Source organism: Wasmannia auropunctata, unplaced genomic scaffold (assembly GCF_000956235.1).
Source record: "Wasmannia auropunctata unplaced genomic scaffold, wasmannia.A_1.0 LD334208.1, whole genome shotgun sequence".
In the NCBI taxonomy this organism is placed as follows: Eukaryota; Metazoa; Arthropoda; class Insecta; order Hymenoptera; family Formicidae; genus Wasmannia; species Wasmannia auropunctata.
In genome coordinates, this window is record NW_012028682.1 from 29,918 (window position 1) to 38,957 (window position 9,040).

Consider the following 9,040-nt stretch of genomic DNA (forward strand, 5'->3'; position numbering starts at 1 on the left):
GACTGGAGTTCAGACGTGTGCTCTTCCGATCTATTGTTAAAATTTGTTTAATTAAAATGTAATTTGGTATAAATGTTATTGGACGATGTATGGAGTTTAATACGCACCGCGCGCAAAGCGTCATTTTTTTTGAAAATTTATTTTTTATCAAAAATTGTTAACATTTGTTTAATTAAAATGTAAATTGGTATAAATGTTATTGGAAGATGTATGGGATTTAACGCGCAGCGCGCGCGAAGCGCGCGCCTGTTATGTACTAGTAATATAAATTTCAGCACATTGGGCTAAAATTAATAGAAAAGAAATACAGTAGAATTAATTTTTTTGCATAATTGTTCATTTCTGGCTTGTATTTTCCAAAGACATTAATGTGACTAAAATCGAAATAATTATTCTGAAAATTGTTTTTCTGCTTACAGAAATTTGTCACGAAACGTATAAAATCACAAATCGTCTTACGCGATTTCTATCGCGAATGTTTGCGCTACTCTTATCAACAATAAGGTCGTCGTCCCTCGGAGTTCACCGCGATTGTAATTGTACCTGCAAAAAATGTTATTGCTATCGATCGAGTGCAGCTTTTGATACACTATTCATTCAACTAATAACGATCAAGCTCTATTCACGGATTATTGAATCATATATAACGGAGCAATGTGCATAAACATTAACCTTTTGTGGAGTATCATGCAATTTTCGCTGCATGACCGTGAAGTAATTATAACATAGGAATTGGCTTTAATATAGATCACTCATAGACCACGCAATTTTTGCAACATTAGATAGGATAACCGCGGCATGAAACGGATCAATTCTCATAAATCTATAATCATTAGGAATAGCGGCTGTGATAAAAAAGCACACAACACGAGCTTACAATAAACTATTCATCACACTCACACACACACACACATACACACACGCGCGCGCGCGCGCGCAAACGATTTTGTTTAATTTATAAATGTATTTGATTTTACTTGCAGAATTAATATACTTTATCCTTATACTTTTATTATAGATCAAATTATGCACAAAGTAAAATATTTATTTACGTTTTCTATATACAGATTAGCAAGAAAAAACTTTAGACTGCAATTTATATCATAAGTATATTTTAATTATGATTTCAATTTTTGAAAAATTTCATTATATAAATAAAGAGAAGATAGTATTATTGTATAATTAATAACAATTTCATAATATTAGTCAATTTTAACCTAATTAAAATACGAAACATACGCGAAAAAGATACATATATTTTCGTAGTTTCTCTGTAATATTTAACATGCAGATTGAATATATTAGGTAAACAAAATGAAAAATTATAATTACTATTATAATATATTATGTGTACATGTTATGTGCATTATGAAGAGTTTTTATATTAATTTATAAAAATCTATAAAATATAAAGAACATGGATCGAGATACGTGTCTACAGATTGATAAACATTCATAGAAGTTAAAATCAGGACAAATTAAATGTATATTTATGCTAGAACTAATCTTTTTTATTAATTATTTCTTCTTTGCGGATTGCATTCGCAAGGATGCAAAAAGGTGCAATTTGAAGCGTTGATTCAAGCGATATCCACAAAGAGAGCAACTCCATGACAGTGTCTACTGTTACCATACTGTCGATGGATAGCTCTCTTCATAGCGAGCGCTTTATCCTTAAATTTTCTTCCCACGTATGTTTTTCCCATGTCAGACACTTCCTTGTCAAAATAAAAATAATAATTATATTACACGCACGCATAAGAAATATCAATTTTATATATCTTATAACTAGAATTGTTATAAGCTGAAGTACATTATAATTAATTCTTAATGTCAAAAGATATCGTCCGCAAATGCATTGAAAATGATTCCAAAGTGTCAAAATGTCCTAAAACTGCTCAGTAAATATATTGATAACAATTTTTTATATAAAATCCATATTCCGTAACAATTTTTGAGAAATTAAAAATTTATTTACGCAAAATTTATCTGGAATTAACAATGATTCATTATATTATTTATTCGCAGCTTATATTTAAGGCTTTATTGTAAATCGCTGTCTGTTTATAAATAAGAAACTATAATCAATATCAAGCGTCATTTACTTTCTCGTTTCTGCATGGTATTTGTAAGTGGAATACGTTCCATTGTTTCATTATCACATCCATTTGAAAGAACATTTTTTTCGTAATACAGTATAATATTTAATCTATATACTTAACATATATTTATATATATGTAAATATATACTCACATATATATAATTTTTTAATTTGATACGGAAAAATCTCTTCGTATGTTGAAAAGCACTTTCTCGAGGAGAAAGAAGTTTGCTAGTCGTAATAAATTTTGCGCGATAATCGTTATCGCGCGAGTCATTATATACGCAATACAGCAATGGCGTCGTAACACGAGAACTCTGAGTAAACTCATCAGTAAGATTTTAACCTGTTAGTGTATAGAAAAATGGATGAATTTATCCGTAGATATTTATTTATTCTATTTGTTCCATAACATTAACGATTTTGAATAGAAATAAAGAAAAGTGAAATTAAGAGTAACTTTAAATTATCATTTAAAGCGGTCAGAAAGAGCGAGAGAGAGAGAGAGAGAGAGAGAGCACATATTTTTTTCTCTAATAGTACAAACATAATATAATTTGTACATGACATCAACAGTTTTTTTTGTCAAAAGCAAAAAAGTTACTTTCAAGAAATTTACTCTCAGAAAATGAAAACTTCGAGACTTTTTAGAGAGAAACATTTAAACTAAAACCCTCCTATATAGCTCTCAATTTTCAATCTTGCAAAACTCAATTTTTTTTCTCATCTCACAATCAACCTTTATCTTACATATTTTAATTATTTTTTATAAAAGTCGATCATACATATCATGTATAATACTTGTTAATTATTTTATTATTCTCGCCGCGCGAATTTGATTCAACCTTCATATATATCTTCATTTTATTAATATTTATTATACGATATATGTGTAGTGATTGTGTGGCTGATTATGAAGTGCATTTGCTCAGTAACTATATAGATTCTCTGTTCATTTGCGAAACTCATATTATTTCTGCTTCATTTGTAACACCGCGCCGCGGCCAATATTAGCGTTCTACTAGCAATAGCTGGTCCGCGCGATCGCAACTCAAGAAAGGAGGCAGCCCCTGACGCAAAAGTGTGGCTGCTCCAACTTATTGTTAGCGGCACGTCTCGTTATCGGGAAGGTGCGAGGAACCTCTTCCTCTTTAGCGCGCCGCCATCTGATTGTATCGCAAACATAACTGCTCCGCTACCAGCTCGTGCCACGACTCATTAGCACTTCCTTTCGGCCAGGAATCAACGATACCACACAAAGTAGGAAAAATTGCAAGCAGTTTGGTGCCTCCTAAAATTATAATCATCAAATTAGATATAGCTTCTATTATGTTATTCTTTTTTCATCAATGTAAGAATGATTTAATTTAGACCTAGACACAGATTTGTAGTATTTTATAGTAATCTCTACCGTTTCCGATGTACATTACCTCAATTCTTCATATTGCGACAGTTCGATAAACCGTATGAATATTCAAATTGGATATTGAAAAAGTTGGTATTATATGATGTTGCGACAGAAACAAACCATCTTTCTGTATGTTCTCTGCAGAATATCGATATATATTATTGCGCTTTTAATTCTTTCTGGTCGATGAAATTGCAAAGTGGTTGGTTGCAAGTGTTGGATGCTCGTAAGATATTCCAGAGTCGTACGTACCAACTTGGCGTCACCCGTAATTAACGTCTTCCAACTAATCCATGTACAAACCTGTATGACATAAACGAATGTCACAACGACATTCTCGATGGAGCGAGATCGTTCCGCGTTCTATTTACTCAGATGACATTTTCACCGCGGTTAAAAGCAACTGCTTAAACAGTCGTTGATTCGGTGATTACAGCGCGAAAGGTGTTGAAATTTGAACTGGAAATTGTTTTAGAAATTGCTCTTCGCATTTATAACGGATCTTTTTTTTCTAGTCTAAAGAACAGAGAGGCATAATAAGCAATTATATTCTTAACTTATATTTAATAAGTCATGATTTCTGTGATTCTAAATTAAAATAAAATTATTTATCAATGAATATTGATATTTGTTTTAATTAGATGCTCTCTGATAACAAAGCTGATTACATAAATTCTTTAAACTCTGTGATATTTTACTATCGTAAGTATTCTAAAAAGAATATGCAAAAAACGCGACTAATTTTATCGTAAATGGGATATACTATTAAAATGTTACTAACTTAAAAAATATGGACACTATTTTTATATATAGAAAGTGAAGTCCTCTTTTATTTTACTACTTGCAGTGATATAAAAATTTTATTTAATTGTTCTTTTCAAATTTAACATCGCATTCTGTAGAGGAACTTTTCACATTTGGACTATTGAAATTGCAGTTAATAAGCTCTACTATTAGAGTAGAAAAGTTAGCCCACATTTTCTGTCGCTTGATATCGCGCGATGAAACACGTCCGAGGTATCGTCTTTGAGAGTCACGATTGCACCTTATCAACTGGCGATGCGATAAGGCGATAACGAAGCGACTCACTCCGGTATTACCAAAAATCCTCAACAACCTCGGTAATAATTTCCGAGTAGTACAATAAATTTTAATAAATTGCGCGCCACACGCAAACGTACTGTAACTCCTCGCTCATCGACGGGGTACACATACTCCACGGCTGGAGTTACTACCGCAGCTATAGTAGCCTGTTGCATTAATTACAACCGCGTTGATTTACAAGTGGCTGAACGCGGTCTTTTCCAATAGTTTACAAGTTTACATTACGTAATCAATTTTAGTCCATTCGCAATACAAAATAGACAACGTTCGCCCGTTGCGTTACGGAGCACAGCTGAGATCGTATCAATGGTAACGTTTTCTCTGAGAAAATAACGATTCACGATCGCTGGATATTAATTAGCTGTTAAAAAACAAGCGCAGTCGAATCAACACCTGTGTTAATTAAAAAAAGTGAGCGATCTACGTACCTATCGCTCGACGCGATATTATCGAAACGATTCCGTAATACGGATACAATTACCGCTGAAATTTTCGATCGGTGATGTAATACTCTATGCAACAAATCGAGTTTATGCGCAAACGTTCACGACGAAATCTTATCTTCACTGACGAATTATTTTTGAGAAGACTCGCAAATACTGCCGTAAAATCGTCCGACTATGAGATAAAAGAAGTAAAGCGAAGCAGAGCGAAACTCGATAATGCGAATTTCGTCGCGCTTGTTCTATTTAAAGACAGTCTACTTAAAAACATTACAATTCGTAGAAAAATTTCGAACTAGATAAATAATTGGTACATTAATCAATCAATTAATTAATAATGTATCATCTATTAAAATTTAAATTATGTATTATAAATATAAATGTTTTATAATATAACAGATATTGTACTATGTATAGAGTAGAATTGTCGCATTATCTTTAACAATTAAATTAAAAACGTTAGTATAATAATATAAAATATCATATATACTAGAGATTATTAAGCACGTATTTAAATAAATTTTATTCTTTGAAAAAATATTTATTTTAAATATTATACATATTTTGATAATGTCTGTGATATTCCATATTTGATAAGAAAATGTTCAATAGTAATCGTTTCAAATAACGATTCTTAAGAATCGTTAAAATAACGTTTTCGATCTTGTTTCTTCGCATAAAGTACAATATTTTTTTAGGATCTGTTGCTATTAATTTTTCCTTAAAAAAATCCATTTCTGTTACTTGCAATTATATAATTAGTATTGTCCTTTTTATTTTTATCATTTATTATTTTCTTATCATACATATAGTTAGTTATCGCTTTGTATCTAGAGGACGTTAACACTGAAGATCAAATTTATTGTCACATTCTTGTGACATACACGATATTTATTATTCTTTAAATAAGAAATTAAATTTCAAGAGTAATATGTATATGTGTATTAATTTATATACTTTACGCTAAATATTTCATGTTCTATTTTCACTATGTCATCATGTTTAATTTATATTTAATTAGCAAAGTTCCTGAACACAGTGTCATATACATAGGACCAAGCAGCAACAGTATAGGACTCTAAACTTGTAAAATAATAAATTGAAAAATAAAAAATTTAATATATAATTTTTAAGCATTCTGCACTTTCCACTTCGATTCAAAATTTTTTGACCGAACATAAGTGTAAAAACCTAAATGTAGAACAATTTCGCAAAAGATTAAGTTATATCCATAATTTTAGTTTATATATATATATGTGTGTGTGTGTGCGTGTGTGTGTGTCCCGTTTCTTTATTTTAAATTGATTGATTTGCTTATAATAAATTATTATTATAAACAAATTCCAACTGGATAGATATCAGAAATTAACACAAATAAGTTGTGAACATTATGTACGTGTGTATACGTAAGTAAATGTATAAATGAGTGGAAATAAAATAAACTAAAAATATGTCTCGATAAAGTATATATATAAAATAAATATATTATTTCTTTATCTTACATTACATTTAAAAAATCAGAAAATACTTTAAATTTCTTTTCCATATATCATATAAATACGGATTTATAGAATACGATTATCTTTTTAAGTGAAACGAGATATTACGATTGTAGCAAAGTTTATCTGCAATAAGTCTATAAATATCCGAAAAATTTTAATACATTTAAATTATTTTCTCAATCAGTCTAATAGCATCGATATCTTAATAGCGAATAACGTATCACGTATTTATTTATTCGTTGACTTCATTCGATCGTTTTGATGTCATCTTCGTCGAATATTAATTAATCGTTAAACTATAATGATTCGTTGCAGACTGCAAAGCGAGAGGCAGTATTTTTTTCTTCTTTAAATAAATATTAATTTAAAATATTCTGCTGCTTCTCTATTTTACTAGTGTATTAGTACATATATTAATTTTCACACAATCGTTGTATGATTATATCGATATAATACAATTATAATAGAAGTTAAAAACAATAAAGTACAACTTAGTGGCAACGAAATAGTCGGTATGTATAGTTTTTAACGGATGTAGCAAACAATTTTTGTATTAAGAAATTATTTTCTGTATTATTAGCTGTATGGAAAATAGATGTATGACACAATTCAGTATATCAGGACATTTAAATATTTTATGTTTTATTTTATTCTACACATTTAACGCCAACTATTATTATTAATGCAAATAATTTTTTTGCATATTGCATCTAATTTTTGTGTCTGTAAATGATATCGAATTTCATTTGAATAGTCATTTATATTTAGTCGCGCTTGAAAAGAGTTCAGAAAAGAGATCCGAGAGCATTTGAAAAGGGTTTAACTCTCGATTTTGAATTGATTGATGAAGTCAAGCTAATTACATTGTCGGTGAGAATCGATTTAATTATTCGCGTATTAATGTTATTGCTACATCATCAATATCATATCATTAATCATATCTATAGCAGTGACAAATTTGGGGAAGACATTCTATTTCGTATAGGTATACATTATACTTACAAAAAATGTGAAGATATTATAAAAAAATGAAAGATATATCTTTGTTCAATTTTTGTTACATAAAATTACTTTAAGGAGGGCTTAAAAATTCTATCTGTTGTTAACTCACGGTAGGAAAAATTAATAACCGTATGTATTAAATTTATTTTCTTCTATTTTTCAATCTAATTATGGCAATAAAAATTATGGCAATTTTCTTTTTACTAATTTAACATCGTCAAATATTACACTAGTCATAATTAATCGGCACCAGTCCGCCGTTTCAAAAGAATGCCTGATAACGTTAGGATTGGCACGTAGATCCTCAAATTATCATTTCCATAGGCTGATGAGCGACAGCCTCGCGACTGTGTGTTACGTAACAAAAGTGGAGCGTACGTACGTTTCGTATTGCTCCGCGAGCGCGCGATTGTTCCTTCAAATTTGCACATGAAAAGACGAATGACTGAGTGAGAAAATTTATTTTCAGAAAAGACGAGTATGACGGTCGTTAATAATTCGAAATATTTCATGGAGAAACCAAAGATGCGATTATATGTATATCGATCGATAAATCTATCTTGATCTCATGCAATCAATTCTCGTACTTTCCAAACAAAACATAAAAATTTTAAAAATGCATGAAAAATGATGCTTGAAAAATTAAAAGAATGTCTCGTTATTCATAGCTGTTTAGTGTTTATTCATCTGCTTTGGTAAATTGATTTCCAATTCATTTAGTGCTATTCGCTTCGATATTTGATCCCTAAATCGATCTCGACAACGGATCATCGAAACTGATCGAAGCAATCCATCTGGCTTACCTGCAGAAATCCGATCGAGTCGCGGCATCAATCTTCGCGCTGCGGCAGATGCCCCGTTTCCGGCGAACCTCCGAATGACTCGACGATCCGATGATCGGCGGGATACCTCATGAAAGCGCCGATCACGACCGGCGATAAGGCGAAAAATTCGCGGCAAACGACTTGACGGAATGAACAGACGAAGGAGGTTCAAGAACAAGTGACGTGGACGTCTCACGGCGTCGACTCATATACTCTACCCGCGCCAATCTGACGTCACGGGCGCGTTTCTTATCAGCCAGGAGGTCCAACACCTGTAAAGCCCACACCTGTTGGCGGTGAGCTTAAGCGCCATCGGAAACACGCCCAGCTTGTACGACGACGACGACGACGACGACGACGACGACGGCAACGACGACGGCGACGACGATGATGATGATGACGGAAGTGGAGCACTACCCGCAAATCATCAAAATGCATCTGATATTCGATGTCCATATTAAGTAACATTTCTCATTATTTTAAGTATTTAATTTTAGGTATCAAATATTTTAATAATATTAATTCTTTAATACTTTCCTTAAAATGTTTATAAATCATCTAACCATTCTCTTAATAATTCTTTTTGCAATTATTTTCTGAGCTTTCGATTATTCGAAATATGTGCATGGAATATATATATAAGATCGGAAGAGCA